General features: G+C 38.5%; 1 pseudogene; it reads left to right on the plus strand.

Moving 5' to 3' along the window:
- The first annotated feature begins 2,275 nt into the window (after nt 1-2,275).
- Nucleotides 2,276-25,233, plus strand: part of LOC125747754 (uncharacterized) — a 55,445-nt pseudogene continuing 32,487 nt past the window's right edge.

The raw sequence follows: 25,233 nt of genomic DNA on the forward strand, positions 1-25,233 counted from the left end.
CACCATACCAGTCGAGGTAAAAAGGCCATTCAACGTTGAGGCATCTCCATGCTGCGCAATGTGCCAAACCCACAGCTAATGTACATAGCCAAAACACTATTTTTGGTGCGCCATATTTACACCAGAGTGAAACAGAAAATCATGGAAAGTCACAATGCAATTCCTTTACTGGGATGAACATTAAAAAAAATATCAAGCCAGCTATGGACTCTCGAGTTACATTCAGTCAAATATTATTTTTTTCAATTTTTTTTTTTTGTTATTTTAGCAGATGCTTGAAACAATACAAACAACAACCTTAACTGGAAGTGGTTGAAGGATAAAAAATTATCAATTAATTCATTGCTCGATACTGTATAAAACCAAATACAAAACACAGATAAAAGGCAGTGTTTGTTCCACTTTGTAATCAATACATAATGTCTTTTATCCATTGTAATGTATAATGTCTTTTATCTACTGTAGATTGATGCAATAAAAGGTCTAAAAAGTTCTTCCGTCTCACATGTTCTTATAAACATATATAATTTGCTCTGAATTCTTTTTTGACAATCTCATTGCGAATAGTGACTATTTATATACACTCAGAACTAAATGAGGACTTCACATGTAATAAAACCAATTCATTCAGATTTCATAAGATTTTACTCGGATTTCATGAGGTCTCAGGTTTCTTCATAATTTAAGGCGAGGATTAATAATTTGTTGCAGAGGATTAAAACAATTACTATTAAAAAGACTAGCATTAATCCGAGCATATTTTAAAAGATAGGACACAGCGTGAATTAACGGAAAAGCTTTAATTAAGGATAAGCAAAGGTACAGCAGATTAATAAAAACTACTGGACGTATTTACTCACTCAATTTAAAGTCACTTAAATGTTTGATATAAGATATCAAAGTTCAAAAACCTATAAACATTCCACAAATGTAAAACATGCATTTACATTGTCACTAAAAATACCAATTAAAACTATGACAAAATAATTTACAAAATACCTTAAGCAATAAAGATGATATTCAGTGAGTCTGCTGATCATTTTCTAACCTTCTGTAGTGTGCCTGACATCTGTGCAGAGCAAGAGCCTCAGGACCACTGAGATGTCAAAGGATGGTCAGATGCCAACTTCACAATAAGACTCAATGTTATGTGTGACAAATAGCAATGCTCTGACAGAGGAGCTGAGCAAGCAGCTATTTTTGCTTTTACTCCAAATAAGAACACTGTCTTAAGGTTAGCATATCAAGTATCACATTTTATTGAATATATAACCCGACATCTGACAAATGTAACCCCTTATATTTTGTAATGGCTAATCAACATTGATCATCCAATAACATATTATCTTTCCCATGGAAAAAAAGTGTTTAACTACATCATATGCTATAATCTGATCCCTTGTTGGCTACACAGTAAATACTTGAGGTGACTTGGAGGTTTAGCTCTATGTTGAACTACCCCATTTAAGTCACTGGAAATGTCCTTGACTTAATTACCTAGATGGATGTCAAACACAGTGTATTAAACTGTTCCACTCCCAGAGACATCAATTCTGCCCAAAAAGGGCACATATTGTAAAAGGTAAATATGATTTTTTTCCATATATAAAGAAATCCCATTTGTCAGGTTAGTCACACAATGGAATAATATATTTCACCCTATACCATATAAAGAAGAATACTTACCAGCTACTATATGGCTAGCTATACAATGTACATAATTATATACAGATAATAGCCAGTGAATCTAAACTGGGAGAGTCAAAGACTACATCCCGCTTTTCCTAGAACATCAAGCTGATAAACCAATATGTATAGAAACCAAGCTGGGTAAATTCTACTAAGAAAACTGCTTACAAAAATCACCCTACACCCAAACAAACAAATAAAAAACTAAATAAAGTATGTAAGGCAAAAAATAAACACTACTGGTACTGTCTTTGTTTAAAAAAAAAATAAACTACCAAAATAATCAAGATGATTCCAGATTAAGCGTTACTATCCTGCAATCTTTATATCGGCTTAATTTTTCAGTATAGAACTATGCTCATTATTCTTAGCCAAATTTAAATCGATAGCACTAACATTTTGCATTCTCATTCAATTCTGGAAAATTATTCTCAAAATATACAATGCGGTGCATTCTGACAGCATTTCTAAATCTCTCTGTCTAACTACATGTTAAAAATACTTTCATCACTAGTGTGAAATAATTGGTTCCATGGCAAGAACACATGACCAAATACAGAAGGTTATTTCTGCTGAGTGAGTTGAAATCTCTCTATAAAATAAACTGCCTGGGACTACAACAAGGGTTGACAGTCACACACCAGAGGTGAGTGAGTATCATATTTTGTATGAAGGTATATTTTACATCACATTGAAGCTAACCTTACTAAAAATGTATATGCAATTAGCTTAGAATGTGAGCTGATAATTAAGGAAAAAAGTAAAGCACAAAATAAAAGGATACTTCACAACTTAATAAAAAATTGGCTGAAACCTCTAATCAAATGTTATAATTTTCCATTTCAGAAAATAAGACTACCACTTCCATCTTTCTTGGCTGACAGACGTAAAAGGAGGTAATGATTGATAAATATGTGTGAAAAATCAAAGCTTTAAGATATGTAAAATATCCAATGTATATTTTAAAAATCCAGACTGAAATAACTTTTTATTAGTGCCATGTTAATAACATTATTGAGTCTGTTTAACTGGCAATTCCTCAGTAATCTGTCATCATGGGAGATTCGGACATGGAGTGTTTTGGCCCGGCGGCCGTTTTCCTCCGGAAACCCGAGAAAGAGAGGATTGAAGCCCAGAACAAACCCTTTGATGCCAAAACGGCCTATTTTGTGGTTGAACCAAAGGAGATGTACCTCAAAGGGGTTCTTCAAAGTAGAGAGGGGGGCAAAGCCACTGTGAAGACTTTGTGTGGGCAAGTAAGTACAACTGTGTACCTAACAGATTTATTAAGGATAATTCATGCAAGATTATTAACCTTTTCATTTTAAAATGTCTTATTTGAATTATGGTCATGGTAATCACTACCAGTTTTGCACATAAAGCAATTAATGGATTGAATTTTGTTTGAAAGGTCTTTTTTTAGACTTTCCCTACATCTTGGAACAAATCTCTGTTTTCTTAAACCAGACCATTACAGTTAAAGAAGATGACATTCACCCCATGAACCCTCCAAAGTTCGATAAAATTGAGGACATGGCCATGATGACCCACCTCAATGAGCCCGCTGTGCTGTACAACCTCAAAGAGCGTTATGCAGCCTGGATGATCTACGTGGGTATTTCATTTAAATCGGTTTGAGTTGTCCTTTCATATAAAAATATGTACATGTATGAATACATGTTTACTTGCTGTATTGCAGACATACTCTGGGCTGTTCTGTGTGACTGTGAACCCCTACAAGTGGCTCCCAGTGTACGATTCTGCTGTTGTAACTGCCTACAGGGGCAAGAAGAGAATTGAAGCTCCTCCCCACATTTTCTCCATCTCTGATAATGCCTATCAGTTCATGCTAACTGGTACAGTTAGGACAGATTGTGCTGTAACATTATTTCAATAGGATTTCTTATAACTAATCTGAAACACAAATTCTTCTTGCAGATCGGGAAAACCAGTCAATCTTGATTACGTATGTACACACATGTATACACATATTTGGACATATTAGTCACATAATAAATCATTACCTCAAAACCTCAAACTAAAACTAAAGAAAAAATCCAAATGTATAAATCTGTTAAAAATATATGCAGAAAAAAAGATGGCTACCCATTTTCTTTCCTCAGTGGAGAATCCGGTGCAGGAAAGACTGTAAACACCAAACGTGTCATCCAGTATTTTGCGACAATCGCAGTTTCTGGACAGAAGAAAGCAGAGTCTGTTCCTGGAAAAATGCAGGTGAGAGAGAAAAGCAAGGACTATGAATAAGGAACATACATACAGAAGCAAGAGTCTCAATGCTCCAGTGTCTCCTGTAGGGTTCCCTGGAAGATCAAATCATTGCCGCGAACCCTCTGCTGGAGGCTTATGGTAATGCCAAGACTGTGAGGAATGACAACTCCTCTCGTTTTGTAAGTCTTCAGATTTATCTTAGCTAAATACTTACAGAATTAGCATCAAAATTTTTTGTCTTAATATTCCAATACTTTCATTATATCCCAGGGTAAATTCATCAGAATCCATTTTGGGCAAACAGGGAAACTGGCTTCTGCTGATATTGAAACTTGTAAGTTCTCATCTCCCAAATGATTTACTTCTATTTAATTCAGCACAAAATGATAAATGTAACATGCTGAAAATTCCTATTGACAGATTTGCTGGAAAAGTCAAGAGTCACTTTCCAGCTGTCAGCTGAGAGAAGCTACCACATCTTCTATCAACTTATGACAGGCCACAAACCAGAGCTGCTTGGTATGTACCCAGTGTTTGGGGTGAGCTGTGGTTTTGTACCTGCAGATTACATCTGTAAATGTTTTCTTCACCTTTACAGAGGCACTTCTGATCACTACCAATCCATACGACTACCACATGATCAGTCAAGGGGAGATTTCTGTTAAAAGTATCAATGACATTGAAGAATTTATAGCCACAGATGTGAGTAAATGGTTAATGAACATCATGTTCTTCCAACCACACAGTAATAAGAGCAATCTGTCTCAGCAGTCTTGGAATTAAATTCATGTTTCTGTTCTGAATTATGCAGACTGCCATTGACATCTTGGGCTTTAATGCTGAGGAGAAAATAGGCATCTACAAACTGACTGGAGCAGTGATGCATCATGGGAACATGAAGTTCAAGCAGAAGCAGAGAGAGGAGCAGGCAGAACCTGATGGCACTGAGGGTAACTGATATGATAAACTCAACCACAAAATAATTCCACCAGAGTTATAGATCATTAAGCAAACATATTGTTCGTATTTCAGTGGCCGATAAAATCGCCTACCTCATGGGCCTGAACTCAGCTGACATGCTGAAGGCTCTGTGCTACCCCAGAGTGAAGGTCGGGAATGAGTTTGTGACCAAGGGGCAGACTGTACCTCAGGTAAGAAACACAGTATTAACATTTTAAGTATTCAATGAATATTTAACACATTTGACATAATAGTTCTTCTTGCTGCTTAAAAATGGCAATACCAGGGTTACATTTATTTTTAATCATTATATTGAATTAATATTGACAAAAAAATTCTTTAAAATACATATCTCTTCCATTTTCTGTAAACTAGGTTAACAATGCTACCATGGCACTGTGTAAATCAGTCTACGAGAAAATGTTCTTGTGGATGGTGATTCGCATCAATGAGATGTTGGACACCAAGCAGCCAAGACAGTTCTTCATTGGTGTGCTGGACATTGCTGGCTTTGAAATCTTTGATGTGAGTCAATGTTATCAGTCTTATCTATTCCATGCTGCAATGGCATTCCGTCTATCCATCCATCACCCTAACTGCTTAATCCTGACTGTCATGGGGGGACCGGAGCCTATCCCGGGAACAATGGGCACAGGCAGGAACCACCCCTGGGCAGTCGCCAACACACCACAGGGCGCACATACTCACAATTACAGGGCCAACTTAGAGTAGCCAATTAACCTATCGCGCACACTTTCTGGACTGTGGGAGGAAACCCACATTAACATGGGGAGATGTATGTGAACTCCGCACAGAAAGGTCCTACACCCGGTCCTGGGACCGAACCCAGGACTTTCTTACTGTGAGGCAGCAGCGTTAACCACTGTGCTACCCTCATTCCATCTATTATTATTATTTGTTATTTGCTGTATATAATAAAATGTACTGTTTCTCACATCAGTTCAACACATTGGAGCAGCTGTGCATCAACTTCACCAATGAGAAACTGCAACAGTTCTTCAACCATCACATGTTTGTGCTGGAACAAGAGGAGTACAAGAAAGAGGGTATTGATTGGGAGTTCATTGACTTTGGTATGGACTTGGCTGCCTGCATTGAGCTTATTGAGAAGGTTTGTGAAATGGACATTATTCTATGTAAATAAATTCTGCCCTTGTCTCCTCATTTGGCGTCAATAATCTGTTGTGTCTCCAACAGCCAATGGGCATCTTCTCCATCCTTGAAGAGGAGTGCATGTTCCCCAAGGCTACAGACACAAGCTTCAAAAACAAACTGTATGACCAACATATGGGTAAATCAGCTGCCTTCCAGAAGCCCAAGCCTGCCAAAGGCAAGGCTGAGGCCCACTTCTCCCTGGTACACTATGCTGGCACTGTGGATTACAACATCATCGGCTGGCTGGACAAGAACAAGGATCCTCTGAATGACTCTGTCGTGCAACTCTACCAGAAGTCTGCGCTGAAATTACTGGCACACCTGTATGCAAGTCATGCATCAGCAGATGGTACATTTTTAAACGTTATTTTATTTTGTGGATTTTTGTCATGTACATGCCCTACAATATTACATGGAAGCAAACTAAGCATGAGTCAAATTTTACAATTCTGCATGCATTTTTTTCTAGATCTGTAATTTTCTCCAAACGTCTAAAGAATTTTTATTTTTTTGGGAAAAACTGGGGACTTCTGACTATATTCTGTGAATATGTCTGGCCGTCATTCCCCTAATTGCCCCAAATACCTGACATTCTAGAATTAGAAGCAGCTAAGAAAACGGTGAAGATGAAAATCCATTTATTCAAATTGCATTACCACTTATGTAATTCAGGGCCTCGCAGAGCGTAACGCCTATCTGAGGAGGCGCAGGGCACAAGGCTGGGGACACCCCAGATGGGATGCCAGTCACCATGATACCACAGAAAGACATATTTAACATAAACATTAACAGCAAGAGTTATACTTAGTTCTTTTCTCTAAATATAGAGAGTGGTGGTGGCAAGAAGGCAGGCAAGAAGAAGGGTGGCTCCTTCCAGACTGTGTCTGCTCTGTTCAGGGTATGTTCACTTTTCAATACTGTAAATCTTACTTTCAAACAAAATGTTTGTGAAGCTCTGACAGAATGACACACCACTATGCACAAAATGTCTTTTTGTCATACAGCATGTTAGCTATTACACAAAGCCTATTTGTGAAACTTTCTTTACATTCAAGAATAACGCCATATGAAAGTGGGCCATTATTTATCTAAGAAAAATAGAGTAAGAAATCTTGAATACTGAACAACAATGTTACTCTTTAAAACATAACAAAAGAAGGACACTGGAAAACTATTTTCTCTGTCTAAAATATTTAACAAATCCATTCATCCTGCAGGAGAACCTGGGCAAGCTGATGACCAACCTGAGGAGCACTCACCCTCACTTTGTGCGCTGCCTGATTCCAAACGAATCAAAGACACCAGGTTTGACCAGCACTGCACATTACATCAACTGCGTAAACATCAGTATTAAAGGAGTTTCACTAGGTTTATTCAGATTTTATGTATAATTCCTTTACTTTCATTTGTCCTCTAGGTCTGATGGAGAACTTCCTGGTTATCCATCAGCTGAGGTGTAACGGTGTGCTGGAAGGTATCAGGATCTGCAGAAAGGGTTTCCCCAGCAGAATCCTCTATGGTGACTTCAAGCAGAGGTGATTTTAAACAATTGAATATATATTTTTTAATTAAATGTCTTTGGTTTATATATTCATAAATAACAGCAGCTAAATTCAGTGGTGCCCCTGTGGTTCATGAACGCTTTGGGTTATGAACAATTTGGTTCATGACCAAAGATTTTGTGAGAAAAATGCAATGGTTCGCGTACAAAATTTGGTTGACGAATAGATTCCTCGACCAAATTCCTTTTTCTATACTAATGTAGCAGCATCGAGGCGCATGTGCCTCTGTGTGTTAAGACTGTGTGCCGATAATCAGAAGGTCACTGGTTCAAACCCAGCCTCTGCGGGTCCTTGAGCAAGGCCCTTAACTCCCAGCTCCCTGGGCACTGCAACGGGGGACTGCCCTACACGGCCAGCGTACTCTACAAAAAGCAAGTTGAGGGAGGCGTAAAGACTATTTATCCCCGTGAAATTAACTATCAGTCATTATTATTATTATGCCACCCGTGCATAGAAGGACTACAACAGGCACCCAACGAAAACCGAACCTAAATACACAAGGTTGTCAGCCGCCAAACTACGAGATACACACACATAGAAGATTCATATACACGCGAGGATAGGACCAGATACACATAAGACACGGGCAAACACATGCGCGACAACAGGGAAATGCAACCATTAACATTAACAACAGCAGTACAAGGATTAAGGACTGTTCATAAAGAGCGTGATTTCCCCGGCAAGCAAGTTTTCACTGTCTCTCTCTGCTCCCATGATGCATTGGTCCCCCCGTCGAAACACTATACTGTGTTTTTCTTTAAAGTTTTTACTATAAAAGCCAGAAAATTAATTAACAAAAAGTATTATTTGGTAGGCTTGTGAACTAATTAATCAAATTTCAATGCCTTCTTATGTGGAAAATTGCCTTGGTTCGCATACAAATCGCATACAAACTACTTTCCTGGAACAAATTGTGTTTGTGAACCGTAGGCACCACTATATGAATCATAAATACCAGTGTTTCCCCTACCATTATATAAGGGGGTGCCCTGCCCCCCCACAGCACCTCCCACCCCCCCTTGAAGGTGAAGTTAATTGTGTTTATTGTTATTTCCTATATAGCACCAGATCACATCAGAAGTAATGTTAATGTTGCCTTTCCTATAGAACAGGTCTATACGTTGTCCTTTTATTAACGGAACTAAATAGCCTTATGTTATTTACCTTACTTACACAACAGCTTGTCATTTTGTCTTTACATAGTCGCCCCTCTCCCCCTCCCCCCAAAGCTGTAAACCTAGGGGAAACACAGAATATAATGTGAAGGATAAATAATTTTTAAATATTAACTCAGATATAAAGTCCTGAATGCCAGCGTGATTCCGGAAGGACAGTTCATTGACAACAAGAAGGCTTCAGAGAAGCTCTTGGGTTCAATTGATGTGGACCACACTCAGTACAAGTTTGGCCACACCAAGGTAAAAGGCTGGAGATATAATCTGTGTCATGAAATTTCTAACACGCATTGCAGGACTCATTAACCTGTCATTTATCTAATATCTACCACATATGTCGCCAGGTGTTCTTCAAAGCTGGTCTGCTGGGGCAGCTAGAGGAGATGCGAGATGACAAGCTGGCCACTTTAGTCACCATGACTCAGGCCCTGTGCCGTGGTTACCTCATGCGAAGGGAGTTTGTGAAGATGATGGAAAGAAGGTATATTAGTGATCCAATAAAATGACTGATGTTTCTGTAGATGTAATAAAGTTTTACAAATACATGTAAAGGTAATGAAGATTACTTTTACACCGACAAAGTCCAAGAGCACCTTGATGCTAAATTCCAGAGGAAATCATACCTTCCATATCCAACTATGTTTGTCCAAACCATGTATTACCATCCACAAAATGAGAGTATGGTGAACAAATACCAAAAAAATAACAAAATATGTCACCATTACTGTTTCTGATAGCCACTTGGAAAGTTAATTTGGATAATAAGCAAAGTATAAAATGATCCAATTCCACTTCCACTTACCCCCAAAATCTAATAAGCTAAATCATTTTATTGTAGGGAGTCTATTTTTACAATCCAATACAATATTCGCTCATTCATGAATGTGAAACACTGGCCATGGATGAAAGTGTACTTCAAGATCAAGCCACTCCTGAAGAGTGCAGAAGCTGAGAAGGAAATGGCCAACATGAAGGAGGAATTTGGGAAAACCAAAGAAGACCTGGCAAAAGCACTGGCCAAGAAGAAGGAGCTGGAGGAGAAAATGGTTGCCCTGCTGCAGGAGAAGAATGACCTGCAGTTACAAGTGCAATCAGTATGTAAAGTGCGACAGGGATATGGATCCTGTCAAATAACCACTATGAATTGTACAAACGGTTTAAGATTCATTTTGATCATACAGCTTAAAAAACACTTTGTTTCATATTTAGGAAACTGAAAATCTCACAGATGCAGAGGAGAGGTGCGAGGGACTCATCAAAAGTAAAATCCAGCTTGAAGCAAAACTCAAAGAGACAAATGAGAGGCTGGAGGATGAGGAGGAAATCAATGCTGAGTTGACTGCCAAGAAGAGGAAACTGGAGGATGAGTGCTCTGAGCTGAAGAAGGACATTGATGACTTGGAGCTGACCTTGGCTAAAGTGGAGAAGGAGAAACATGCCACAGAAAACAAGGTTAATCTTTATTCGTTAACATCTATGAATAATTTCCTCAACTCTTAACTCTTCTTAAGTACACATGAAATGCTTTACCCATAGGTTAAAAACCTGACTGAGGAGATGGCTACTCAGGATGAGACCATTGCCAAGTTGACCAAGGAGAAGAAAGCCCTCCAAGAATCACACCAGCAGACCCTGGATGATCTCCAAGCAGAAGAAGACAAAGTCAACACTCTGACCAAAGCCAAGACCAAGCTTGAACAGCAAGTGGATGATGTAAGATATTTTTTTTATAATATAATAGTAATGATAAATATAAAATATTATATAAAATATATAATAAAAATAATAAAATATAAAAATTATACAATTCGGAATGTTTTTTTCTGATGTAATTCAACAACTTGGAAGATATACAGTATTTCTAGTGTGCTACATAATTACCATGAATTGCAATTTTTTTTATTATTATTTTGGTGTGAAACAAAATTTCATAAGCAATTTTATCTGCAGCTTGAAGGCTCTCTAGAGCAAGAGAAAAAGCTACGCATGGATCTTGAGAGAGCCAAGAGAAAGCTTGAGGGAGACCTGAAACTTGCCCAGGAATCTATAATGGACCTGGAGAATGACAAGCAGCAGTCAGAGGAGAAGATAAAGAAGTAAGAACATTGCTAAAATAAAACTACAAGAAATCCTCAATCCATAGTTTTTCCCCAAGTTTAAAACTCATACTAACTATTGAGAATGTGTGATTGCTGTCCCCAGGAAGGACTTTGAGACTAGCCAGCTTCTGAGCAAAATTGAGGATGAACAGTCACTGGGTGCTCAGCTCCAGAAGAAGATTAAAGAGCTCCAGGTAACCTCTACTTCAAATGAACAATGTGGAGCAATCTAGTACTATGACTTTGACACTCTCATGTATTTCAGGCTCGTATTGAGGAGCTGGAGGAAGAAATTGAGGCTGAACGTGCTGCCAGGGCCAAGGTTGAGAAACAGAGGGCTGATCTGTCCAGGGAACTTGAAGAGATCAGTGAGAGGCTTGAGGAAGCTGGTGGTGCAACCTCCGCTCAGATCGAGATGAACAAGAAACGTGAGGCTGAGTTCCAGAAGCTGCGCCGTGATCTTGAAGAGTCCACCCTGCAGCATGAGGCTACAGCTGCTGCCCTCCGTAAGAAGCAGGCTGACAGTGTAGCAGAGCTGGGAGAACAAATCGACAACCTTCAACGTGTCAAGCAGAAGCTGGAGAAGGAGAAGAGTGAATACAAAATGGAAATTGATGACCTGAGCAGCAACATGGAGGCTGTTGCAAAATCAAAGGTATGTGGAAGCTAAGATCTTCAAGGTAATGAAAGCTAATTTGACAACAATCTCTATTTTCATAAATCTATTAATTCTGACAGGCCAACCTGGAGAAAATGTGCCGCACCCTTGAAGATCAACTAAGTGAACTCAAGTCAAAGAATGATGAAAATGTTCGCCAGCTAAATGACATGAGTGCACAGAGAGCAAGACTCCAGACTGAGAATGGTAGGTAAAATGCAGACTACTTTTAGGTGATAAATATCAATAGCAGTAATGGCAAAGTATTATGATTTTGTTTCATTTGTATATTTAGGTGAATTTGGTCGCCAACTGGAGGAGAAAGAAGCTCTTGTTTCCCAGCTGACTAGAGGTAAACAGGCTTACACACAGCAGATTGAGGAGCTCAAAAGACACATCGAGGAGGAAGTCAAGGTAAGCAGGAAAAATTGGGCATTTCACTAGGAACAGATGTTGTGATGATCACAACAGTTTAGTAATAAAACATTAAGTACCACTGAAATATATGTTTTAGGCCAAGAACGCCCTGGCCCATGCTCTACAGTCAGCCCGCCATGACTGTGACCTCCTCCGAGAGCAATATGAGGAGGAGCAGGAGGCCAAAGCTGAACTGCAGCGTGGAATGTCCAAGGCCAACAGTGAGGTGGCTCAGTGGAGGAGCAAATATGAGACTGATGCCATCCAGCGTACTGAGGAACTCGAGGAGGCCAAGTAACTACACTGATTCTACATCTTCACTTAACTCTTTAAATTGATGTCAAAATAATTCAGCTGAAACTAAAACTTCACTCTCCATAGGAAAAAGCTTGCTCAGCGTCTGCAGGATGCAGAGGAATCTATTGAGGCCGTCAATGCCAAATGTGCTTCTCTGGAGAAGACCAAACAGAGACTTCAGGGCGAGGTGGAGGACCTCATGATCGATGTAGAGAGGGCAAACGCTTTGGCTGCTAATCTGGATAAGAAGCAGAGAAACTTTGACAAGGTAAACAAATATATCGAGAGAATTCCCTGCCAGTTTGCCAGCATAAACAAGAAGGAGAAATTCACTCCTAATGCTAACTACCTGCCTTCAACTTCATTTTGTGTTCAATATTTTCTAGGTCCTGGCAGAATGGAAACAGAAGTATGAGGAAAGTCAGGCAGAGCTGGAAGGGGCTCTGAAAGAGGCCCGTTCTCTCAGTACTGAACTGTTCAAGATGAAGAACTCCTATGAGGAAACTCTGGACCACCTAGAGACCATGAAGAGAGAGAACAAGAACCTGCAGCGTATGTCCACTGCATGTTATTCAGATTTAATATTATATTACAATGATTAGTATAATCATTCTGACTTCATTTAAGGTTCAATGAAGGGAAAAGTCATTGATTATTCAAAAACAATTCACAAGCTATGGAATATACATAGGTCCCTGTTTTAATAATTTCTCATCGTCATACAGAGGAGATCTCAGATTTGACAGAACAAATTGGTGAAACTGGAAAGACCATTCATGAGTTGGAGAAGGGTAAGAAAACTGCAGAGACTGAAAAATCAGAATTCCAGACTGCTCTAGAGGAAGCTGAGGTAATAATTTATTTAAAGAAAAAGAAAATGGAAGCTTATTCATTATCTACACATCTCTGTTCATATCTTTATTCTACATAACAATTCATTTTACAGGCCACACTGGAGCATGAGGAGTCCAAGATCCTACGTGTCCAGTTGGAGCTCAACCAAGTCAAGGGTGAAATTGACAGGAAGTTGGCAGAGAAAGATGAGGAGATGGAGCAGATCAAGAGGAACAGCCAGAGGATCATTGATTCCATGCAGAGCACTTTGGATGCAGAAGTCAGGAGCAGAAATGATGCTCTAAGGGTCAAGAAGAAGATGGAGGGAGACCTCAATGAAATGGAGATTCAGCTCAGCCATGCCAACCGTCAGGCTGCTGAGTCCCAGAAACAACTGAGAAATGTCCAGGGACAGCTTAAGGTATGTATACAGTTATCCTGACAATAAAATGGAAGAGTGTATCTCTGAATAAGAAGATAATGGAAGATGTGTTTTCCAACAGGATGCCCAACTGCACCTTGATGAAGCCATAAGGGGACAGGAGGACATGAAGGAGCAGGTTGCCATGGTGGAGCGCAGGAACACTCTGATGCTGGCTGAGATTGAGGAGCTGAGGGCTGCTCTGGAGCAGACAGAGAGAGGCCGCAAAGTGGCCGAGCAGGAGCTGGTCGATGCCAGTGAGCGTGTTGGACTGCTGCACTCCCAGGTACATTTAAAATATCAAAAGTTATGTATGATCTCCCTGGAGACATTGTTCCAATTATATTTGTTATAATAATGAATATACATCAATGTCCTTCAGAACACCAGCCTGATTAACACCAAGAAGAAGCTTGAAGCTGACCTTGTTCAGGTCCAGGGTGAGGTGGACGATGCCATTCAGGAAGCCAGAAATGCAGAGGAGAAGGCCAAGAAGGCCATTACTGATGTGAGTCGTGTATTAAAACAAAAATTACTTTGAGACCGTAAAACAGTAGAATATCCAGGACCAACATCATTTGAATAAACAACAATTGCCAATGAACCTTTCAGGCAGCCATGATGGCAGAGGAGCTGAAGAAGGAGCAGGACACCAGCGCCCACCTGGAGAGGATGAAGAAGAACCTCGAGGTCACAGTGAAGGACCTGCAGCACCGTCTGGATGAGGCTGAGAGCCTGGCCATGAAGGGTGGAAAGAAACAGCTCCAGAAACTGGAAGCCAGGGTGATTTATTTTTTCATTAAAACTGAAACTCGAATTATTTAGTGTTCACACCCATCATGTGGTAAAGCATTTTTTATCCTTTTGAAACTGGCTGATGTCCTCATCAGAGAAGCAAGTGATCACCGAATTCATTCACTAAAACACCGTAGTCAGAGTATATGCTGATGGCTGTATAGCTGAATGCCACGTCTTCAAAACAAACTTCCAGAACATCTTTTTTCTATATTATTGAATGTCCAAAATGTAGATATTTTATCAGTATTATAGGCATTAATTTTTCACTTACTTTGTAATCCTTAACAGTGATCTTTCGCCTTTCTTATGAACACATGAACATACATTATGTTATACATTCTGTAATGCATAATGTATTCACTTTAAAAAAAAAAACTATATTAAAAATATTTGTATTTGTGATTCAAAACTTCAAACCATCATTTCAGCCGTGTGTGAGAGCTGAATTCCTGTATTTAAGGTACGTGAGCTGGAAGCTGAGGTTGAAAATGAACAAAGACGAGGAGCCGAAGCTGTTAAAGGTGTCCGGAAATACGAGAGGAGGGTCAAGGAGCTTACCTACCAGGTAGATTTTTATATATGTTTATATAAACATTTATATGATTTTTTACAGAAACATGGCAGACAGTACAGTGAGGACTGCAGGTATCTAATAATCTATACTTTCTGTAGACTGAGGAGGACAAGAAGAATGTGACCAGACTGCAGGATCTGGTGGACAAGCTGCAGCTGAAAGTGAAGTCCTACAAGAGACAGGCTGAGGAAGCTGTGAGTATCATTTTCTATATAAGATACTAATTTCCTAATTCCAGAGCTGAGCCATAATATGATTTCCAAAAAAAGTTGTTGTAAACTAAAGATTATAATTTATTTCATCAGCAACTTGTCAGTCTTTTCTTATTCAGGCTGTCTTAAAACAAAAAAGTTATATCCACATATTTATATTAAAGGGGAAAGTTACCCTGAATCAGTTCCAATTTCCAATGTTTCCCCAAAATCTAAATATTTTTACTTTGATATGAAAGTAAAAATATGGTCTAGATGATGGTGAAATTCCCAACATGAATTCTATGAGTCGATCTATGAAAATGCCAACTTGAACTGATGAGATCTTTGACTGCTGTACAGGAGGAGCAGGCCAACACTCACCTGTCCAGGTTCAGGAAGGTGCAGCATGAGATGGAGGAAGCCCAGGAGCGTGCCGACATCGCTGAGTCTCAGGTCAACAAGCTGAGAGCCAAGAGCCGTGAAGCTGGAAAGGTACAAGAAGTTTTGGTTTAGCCTGTTTTATATTATGTTATTTTTTTATATTTTGCAGACCTTTTATGTCATGTAAAGAAGCAAACACGAAGTGTAGCATTTTATTAAAATTATTAAATAAAAAAAAAGGTTTTCTAACTGACCTTTTCATTTCTCAAGGGTAAGGAGGCTGAATGATGGACGAATCCCATATGATACAAAGTAGCAAGAAATCATACAATATGAATTTCTTGTGAAATGTGCTTCTGCAAAAACTGGCCAATAAAATTGCCTGCTTATATCCGCAACAGATCTGCTCCATCACTGTTTCATTGACTTGTCTCTTCACCGCATTTTCATAAAGAAATACGCAGTACTCTACCCTGTCTTCTCTTTGGATAGCCTCCAGACTTTACACAACCCTAAACTGGATAAGTGTTTGCAGAATATAGATGGATAGATGTCCTGAGGAAACACTAAAATACTTACTAATTATGTAAATGAGCAGGAAATACAGAACTATGTACAAACTACTTTACTGTACAAAGAATTTTTTAGCATTATTAGGCCAAACTCCTCACTCTGCCACTGAGACAAATGCGTTGGAGAAACCTCAGTCTGGCTGGTTGCATTCCCTACCTTGTTCTTTCAATCATGACCCACAACTCGTGACCATGGATGAGAATAGCAATGCAGATTGACCAGTAAACAACAAGACTCAGCTATCTGACAGTGGAATAGGCGAGTTTGGCATATGGAACTGACATACCATGAGTCTCAAACACTATTATTCCTTCTTTCTAATATAAATCCCATGCCTGTAAAATAAGGAGGAAAAATGAGCTGATTCAAAAATCTTACATGCAAGTATCAACTAGATTTTAAAGGTCAGACTGTTAAGTAACAAAAAAAATCAATGACCTGCCCTTCATTTATTAAAAGCGAATTAACGAGGCACTGTAGCAATCAAAATTACATAATGAGTGACACTTTCTAATTTGAAAAGTTACTGTTTATCTGAAGTCACAGTTATTCTAACATGCATAGAAGAGATGTATTTTATTCATATTTCTTTAGGGAAAACTTGTTTATAGGAGTCAAACTGATAATTTTCTTGACCCAATAATCACTGTTGAAATACCGTAACATTATTCTATGAATAGCGCTATTTGCAAATGGGTGGGCAATCAGCACTGCTTCCTGATTCTCTTTATATTCCCCTGACAAAGCTCTAAAAATATTAGATAATTAAATAATATATATAAAATGTAACCGCAAGGTTTCTAGGGGTGCTTTTATGTTTCTAGAACAAAAACTTGTTTTTTCTAAACAGTTGGGTGAGATTTCCATTTTATCCCACATGCGGCATTGCCGACTGCATACGGTTAAAAATGTTCAATGTCTAAATTACAGCCTGAGCACGTAAAATTGGACATCTGTTGGCATTTTAAGCATTAAATGATGCAAATTGTTTGTTTTGGGTATACACATGACTGCTTAATGGCATAAGATAGAAGAAGATGCTTCTTGTCTTCACTCCGTTGCCAATGACAGTGACTGTTATGCTCCAGTTGTACTAAAATTACGATACATGCCATGCATCATTGTGATCTAATACCAGGTAATGTTAGACATTGTAATGCATTAGTAAAGATTTGTCAGTATGCAAGTTGGTGTCTTAGTTTCCATCATTGTTAAAAAGTTTTACTTCAAAAAAGAATGTTCATTTAAAACAGTAGTTTTCACCAGCCTATTATACAATCTAACTTTAAGGAAGTGCAGTGCACACATATCACATGACGATGAAACAGTCGGACAAATTAAGTACGCCAACTACAGAACCGTAGTATAACCCGGTCTGGAATGTTTTATTGCATAAAATTAAATTTGTTTTTATGAATTGTTAGGCTACATGAGCGAGTCCATAGGGCTGGTGTCACTTGTGCAGCGCGGCATTGCAAAGGACCCACACCAGCCTGTACAGTAGGTCTACAGAAACCCTGGGGTATTCATAAGACAGGTTAAAGAGCCAACCTTCCTGCAAATGAAGAAAAAGGACCAGCAGAAGGCTGGAGGGAAAGCACCTCAAGTCTAAGAACCACTTCATGGTTGACTTTGACAACATGGCAGACATGAAAGTCGTCATCACACCATGTTGTATTCAACGGGGGCTGAAAATAAACTGTGCATGTGAAGGGTAGGCTGGGATTAATCTCAACCACTCATACTGTATAACCTCTCCTTTCCTTTTGGCTGCATGCTGGTTAACCCCCCCCCCCCCCCCATACACACACACACATATACACTGGTGGGTAAAAATATCTTTATGGGGATTTATTTCTATGGGAAAAATGCTAACTATGAAACCTTAGCCCCTACCCAGCCCTGGCCATTACCATAAGTAACCAAGCAAAATACAAGAGTTTTTGCATTTTTAGATTTTTCATTGCGGTTACAGATTTTTATTAAATTGATTTTTCCTTTATGGTCCCCATAAGGTGAGGTATACCCACACACAGACACACACTCAATTTGTCCACTGACTGATTTAAAGTAACCAGCGAAAAACAAAATGCAAATATTTTTAAATTACATTTACTTTAATAATTTAATATTGTAATTGTATAAAAAGCTGCTGCACAAGAGATGTCAACAAAATTTCAATGTACTTCATCATATTATACTTTATCCCTTACTACACTGTTTTCCAACACTAACCATTGCCTATTCAAAGATTATTTTACTTAAAAATCTATTTATGCTTATCATATTAAATTAGCAATAAATATTGTATAAGCCCCCCTAACCATGACTTCAGTAAATGCACAGAAGTCAGATGGATGATCTTCACCCTGATATGCAATTTATCCACTTGTCAAGGCAGTATTACGGCAGTGAATCACTTCTTCCACTATTTAAAAGCTTGATGGATCATCTAGCCTGAAAGCCCAAGCTGGAAGCCCATAACAGGGCATATACTCATACCCCGTGGTCAATGTAGAGTACTCCAAATTACATATGCATAAATTGTGCAAGGAGCCCACAACCCTGGTCAGTGGGCTAAGCCTCTGTGCCTGTGACTGGAAGATTTTTACTGGAAGTCCAGCCTCAGCAGAATACTCACTTCTGTAGACCCTTGAGAACGGTCCTTAACCCCCAGCTCAATCTGTGGCTGCCCTTCGTCGGCAAGCTTGTTCTCAGCAACATATGTGTCTGTGTATCATAGAAGCAAGATTGGGTAGATAGAGTTGGGGACTCGAGGAGCGCGACGCCTGGCGATTTCAACAATCTCTAACACGCTTTTTCTGTTTTGCCACTAGTTCAAATTGCGGACCTGACGATGCGTGCAATATTCTAAATGTTACTCCGAGTGTTATTTTACATTAGTTGCCACCACTTAGAAATAGGCGTTGCTTAACCTATGTCGACACACCTATAAATCTAATAATTTAGCAGGTAGCCTATGTCCCAAAAGCATAATTTACCAGGTATATCCCAAAACCGTTTCTGACATACCCTTCCAAGTCAAGCTATATTTTCTTACACCTGCACCTTTTCATTGTGCCCCGCTTTTGGCGTGTAGTGTCTTAAATTATTCGGATTTCCATCACGGATTCAAATTTAACGGTTTTTCATAAACTGAAAACATAACGCCAGCAAATAAATTGATTGAACAGTAAAAGTACTGACCGCTTCCCCGTAACTGAAAGATCAGCAGTACTACACACATTCATTTAACCTATTAACATGGAGTTCGCGGTGTTACTTGCATTAACCATTTATTTACGTGCGCACACACACGAGCTGAGAGACAAATCAACTTCTTTGCTTTAGAACGTTAAGTAAAAACCCAAATAAAGCTTTACTTTAACACGCATTTACTTCAGCAGCACGACAAACGGGGTCTGGGTTATACTCATTCATTAGCCAATCACATCACTCTAAAATAGCTGAGGGCGGAGTCCGGCATGGTTTGGTCTGCCTGCCTTATGCACGGGAAGTTTATTTTTTGGGTTTTTTGGAAAGGTTTCAGTTTACCTGTTCTGCTCAAAGAATGTCTTAATTTTAATGTTATTCTTGATAAAGTCTTAGCTTTAAAATCTACTTTAGAAAAGTGCTTAAATTCTTACAAAAACTGTATTGCTTCAAAGTCATTTGAAATAGTGATTACACTGAAAATGTATATAAGCCTAAGGAACTATGAGACAAGCAGTTTTTGAACTGTTCAAGTGGTGATTCCCATTTAGTCACATGAGTTACTAATAGAAAAAAAAAACAAATATGCGATTACAGTTTTGATAAATAGGAATGACAAGTTGGAACCACAACGGAGATTTCAGACTTGACTAGGGCTCTAGTTTCGTCACTCGTGGACATCTCTGGGGGTAGGCGAAAAGAAAATTTCGCCACAGGGATCAATAAAGTATCTTCATTTCCAATTATATCATACATAATACTTTGGTAATACAACCCAGCTCAGCTACAAAAAAAAATCCTCTTGAACCCATAATGATATGATTGAACATTTTTTTGTTTCAACAGACATTTTCTTCTTTGTGTGTTTATGGCCATATGACGCCATAGAAACTTTTTTTGTTTCATTTTAGTCCAAAGTTTTTTTACAATACGTTTTCATATGCAAATGGAAAATCCATCATCTACGGTGTGCTTTTTCTATAAAGGCTTCTAAATTTCACAGGCAGCTTGGAAGCAGGGGACATGAGGCAGGGTATATCCTAGACAGGACCCCAGCCCATCTCAGGGCACATTTTCACACACACAGTCACACAGAGGGACCACTAATTTGCCACAACCAATAACTTGCCATGATGAGGAAACCAGAGTAACTAGAGAAAGCCCAATCAATCACGGGGAGATTAAGCCACACACAGAGCTGTGGTCTGGCATGAAACCACAAACCCTAGAGGTATGCGCCTACTGCGTCACCCCTAATCCTATAATTATAATTACTGATAATTCAGAAGTCAGCCATGTACTGCTTCCTCACAGTGATAAAACCATTTATTTACTTAATCACTGAATGTATAATAGCATCTGATTCACCAAGAAGATTATACTTTCAATTAAAGTATACAAAATATATTGTTAAAAAGATTACTTCTATAGTCCCACAACGTGATCGTTGATAAGTCTTTGGGAAAATGGATGGATGGATGAAGTTAAATTAATTTTAATTCTGTAATACTGTCACTTGCTAAAATATTTAAAGAAAATGGAAGGGATTAATAATCAGTAAACAAAACTATAGTTTTTATAAGATATTAAACTGACTTAGCTTTGGCAGAGCTGTAGCATTTTCTTCAAAGATTAAAGAGTCTTTGCTTTTTAACATTCTGCTTTGGTAAAAAGAAAAAGAAATGTTTACAATCTAATCTAATAAGTGGAAGCTGTCTTTCATAACAGACCTGAAGCAGGTGCAGCAAACGTGCAAAGAATACATAAAGAAAATGTAAAGAAATAAATCAGCCAAAATGTCAGTTTAAAGGTACACCCAGCTGAAATATATTACATTGCAAACTAAACAGAAAACTACTATTTAAACAAGGATGTTTTTACACTTAATTTGACCATTGATATTTCAATCTAAAATATGTGAACTAAAAAAAGAATATAAGGTTACTTATAAACAGGATATTCTTCTGAACGTTCTGTAGGGAAAGAGCCCCAGGATTCATTAGGTTTTAAAGGATGGTAAGATTCCAGCTTCATAACAAGACCGTATGTGATGTGTGACAGACAGCAATGCTCTGATAGAGGAGCTGAGCAAGCAGCTATTTTTGCATTTACTCCAAATAAGAACACTGTCTTAACATATCAAGTGTCATCCATTGAATATATAACCTGACAACTGTCACAAATTTAAGCTCTTTTACTTCTTAATGCCTAATCAACCCTAATCCAAATATCATATCATCTTTCCCATGGAAAAAAAAAGTATTTAACTGCATCATATACCGTGGATTTAAAAGCTATAATTTGATTCCTAGTTGGCCACATAATGAATATTTGAAATAACTTGGAGGAACTTCTGTAAGATTAGCTCTAAACTGAACTCCCCTATTTAAATCATTGGAGATTTCCTTGACTGTTCCATCCTCACAGAAACGTCTCTCAAAAAAGGCAATATTGGTTTTTTCTGATACAATGCTATTTACTGTATATAAATTGCACCAAATGAAATCACATTATCACATACTGCAAAGTGTGACAGAGCAAAGCATAAATAAAATCAAATACAGAATAAATTTTGCCTGACAGTTTACTTGGAGCTAGGAGAGTCAAGGAAAGCAACCAAAGGTGTAGGTTGCAAACACTGGTTTGGTCAGTTCAGGAAATGAACACTGGGGGTCTTTTGGTTTTCCAAAAAAAAAACCCAAATATTTTACATTTTTTAATGGCCACTCGTGTTCACACTGATCGATCTGCCAGTAGTCCCACATCCAATCTACAGGTCCATGAAACTTTTGAATGATGTATACTGGTCCACAGAAATCAGAAGGTTGGAAACCCTGCCCTAGAGCATCATGAAGGGAAAAGCTCAGAATGCAGAGATGCAGGTGCATGTACAAGGATTTTAATGAGGCAATAACAGGACCTTGGAAACCATGTCTCCAGCCTAGGAACATGACTCAGGTTGACAAGACTGACTGGGATAAGGCATTGAAACTGGGTGCCTGGCGAGGAACCTAACAAAGGCACAGACACCACACAGCAACCACAAATGCACAGGAGCTCCACGTACGGGCAATTGTCAACACCATAGGGAAACGCAATAGGCCGGCCTGACAGCAAGCCAAGATTAATATCAAGTAAGCTAAGTTTACACTACTAATTAAAAGTGAACCCAGGCAATAGCACTAAAAACCACTCTGTATAAGCAGTTGGAATTAAGCATTCAAGGGTGTAGAGTTCCTTTGGCTGTCACCAAACATGCCCATGTGTTGAGAACATAGTGAAGGGAAACATCTAGACAGCCTTCCATCGTCCAACCGCTCATTCTGGACGGGGTAGCAGATGGTGGCTTGGGCTATATATGGCTGTAGGTACAGGTTTAGGGATATGCAGAAAAAAACACAACAAGCTATTATATAAACAATCACTAGGTTAATATGAATGTAATATGAAATGCCTTCTCAATTTTTGCTTAGCATTATTTTATGCATTTGGCTGTATAACTTCATGATCTAAAACCCAATATAGTGCAATATACAGACCGTGTCATTTAGAAGTTGCTGTCCATTTAAAGATAATTTCTTTCATACTCTACCAACCGTTTGTCATTAATACATCACCCGTCGTGCATCAATACAGGTATCTGCATTCTAAACTGAGCACTACACTGCATACTGCAAAATTACAGATGCTTTTCCTGAATACACGTTTCCAAACTGGTTTTCCCTGCACTGCTGCTCCTGGATAGCCAGTGATGACTAAAAACAAATCACTGCAGTCTGGCACTAAACACAATTTAGAATCTTGCAATTTATACCTCTGATATTTGTGCAATTTTAGTAAAATCCTATGCTCGTTAATTATAATCCACTTTTGATGATGATACTAGTACTAAAGTTTTTAATTGAATTGCAAAGAATAATTCTAAAAAATACAATGTGATACATATGTTAAAAATACTTTCATTACTGGTGTGAGATAATTGGTTACATGGCAAGAATACATGACCAAATAGGGAAGGCTATTTCTGCTGAGTGAGTTAAAATCTCTCTATAAAATAAACTGCATTGGGCTACTACAAGGGTTGACAGTGTCTCAGCAAAGGTAAGTGTTATACTTCATATATAATGGCATAATTTAGCATAATCTCTTAGGGAAACTTTAGTAATAAGACAGATATTGCAATTCCCATAAACTGGTTATTTGTGACATCAGTAAAACGGAAACTGATAAAATGCAATAATCTAATAACACAGCTTTGTTCGTACAATATCACAAATCCTGTGTAACAGATAATAGATCAACATTTTTTACTAACATTAAAGGAGGTAAATGATTGTGTGAAAATAAATATTACATTTTACATTATTACTTAAAAATCCAGATTGTACTAACGCGTGTTACTAATGTCAAAAACCAGTGCATAATATCCGTCTATTTTATTAACAGGTACACTATTTGGTCCTATTAATTGGTAATTCCTTACCAAATTGCAATCATGAGTGTGGACGCTGACATGAAGTGTTTTGGTCCGGCGGCCGTTTACCTCCGGAAGCCAGAGAAAGAGAGGATTGAGGCCCAGAACAAACCCTTTGATGCCAAAACAGCCTATTTTGTACCAGACCCTAAGGAGATGTACCTCAAAGGGGTTCTTATTAGTAAAGAGGGGGGCAAAGCCACTGTTAAGAGTCTGGATGGTCAGGTAAGTAAAGCTAAACATCAAAAATAATAATTAGAGTAATACATAATGATTATCATTCTTCAAATAGCTGCATGACGGTAACCTCAGACTGTTTTCAAACAACCTTTATATTTCATGATATTACAGTACATGATAGTAAAGGAGAATGATATTCACAACATGAACCCCCTAATTATTGTAATTATTAATGTTTACCCCAGAGTAAACAATAATAGTTAAAATAATGGATAATTAACATTCCTCAAGTGTCATATTGCCTGCATCAAGACAAATCTATTGTGTATGGAGAAGCACTGCCTTCAAGCAAACTGTCATTGTTGTGTCTGTATTTCACAGGCCATGATGGTTAAGGAGGATGACATTCACCCCATGAATCCTCCAAAGTTCGATAAAATGGAGGACATGGCCATGATGACCCACCTCAGTGAGCCCGCTGTGCTGTTCAACCTCAAAGAGCGTTACGCAGCCTGGATGATCTACGTAGGTTTTTGTTCAATTAAATATGCTTGATATGTCTTCTCATGTAATAAAAAAATATGTATATGTATGTATAAAAGCTGGCTTGCTGTATTGCAGACATACTCTGGGCTGTTCTGTGTCACTGTGAACCCCTACAAGTGGCTCCCAGTGTACGACGCTGTTGTTGTGGGCGGCTACAGGGGCAAGAAGAGAATTGAAGCTCCTCCCCACATCTTCTCCATCTCTGACAATGCCTATCAGTTCATGCTAACTGGTAAAGAAAACTAAGTGATTAAATGTAACAAGTTAAGGATAGATTGTACTGCAATATCATTTGTTAAATATTTCTCATAATTCATATGGAACAAATTCTTTTTGCAGATCGTGAAAACCAGTCAGTCTTGATCACGTATGTATAATAAGTCATTACCTCAAAACATCAAAAGTCAAATTTGAGTATGTTCAGATACATAAATCTATAAAAAAAAATATATAGCGAGATAAACAGATGGTAACTCATTTTCTTTCCTCAGTGGAGAATCCGGTGCAGGAAAGACTGTAAACACCAAACGTGTCATCCAGTATTTTGCGACAATCGCAGTTTCTGGACAAAAGAAAACAGAGCCTGTTCCTGGAAAAATGCAGGTCAGAGAGAATAATAATGATGCTGAATAAGTAAGAAACATATAACAACATTGGACCCTGAATGCTCCAATGTCTCCTGCAGGGATCTCTGGAAGATCAAATCATTGCAGCGAATCCACTGCTGGAGGCTTATGGTAATGCCAAGACTGTGAGGAATGACAACTCCTCTCGTTTTGT

The sequence above is a fragment of the Brienomyrus brachyistius genome, chromosome 8 (assembly GCF_023856365.1).
Source record: "Brienomyrus brachyistius isolate T26 chromosome 8, BBRACH_0.4, whole genome shotgun sequence".
NCBI lineage: Eukaryota > Metazoa > Chordata > Actinopteri > Osteoglossiformes > Mormyridae > Brienomyrus > Brienomyrus brachyistius.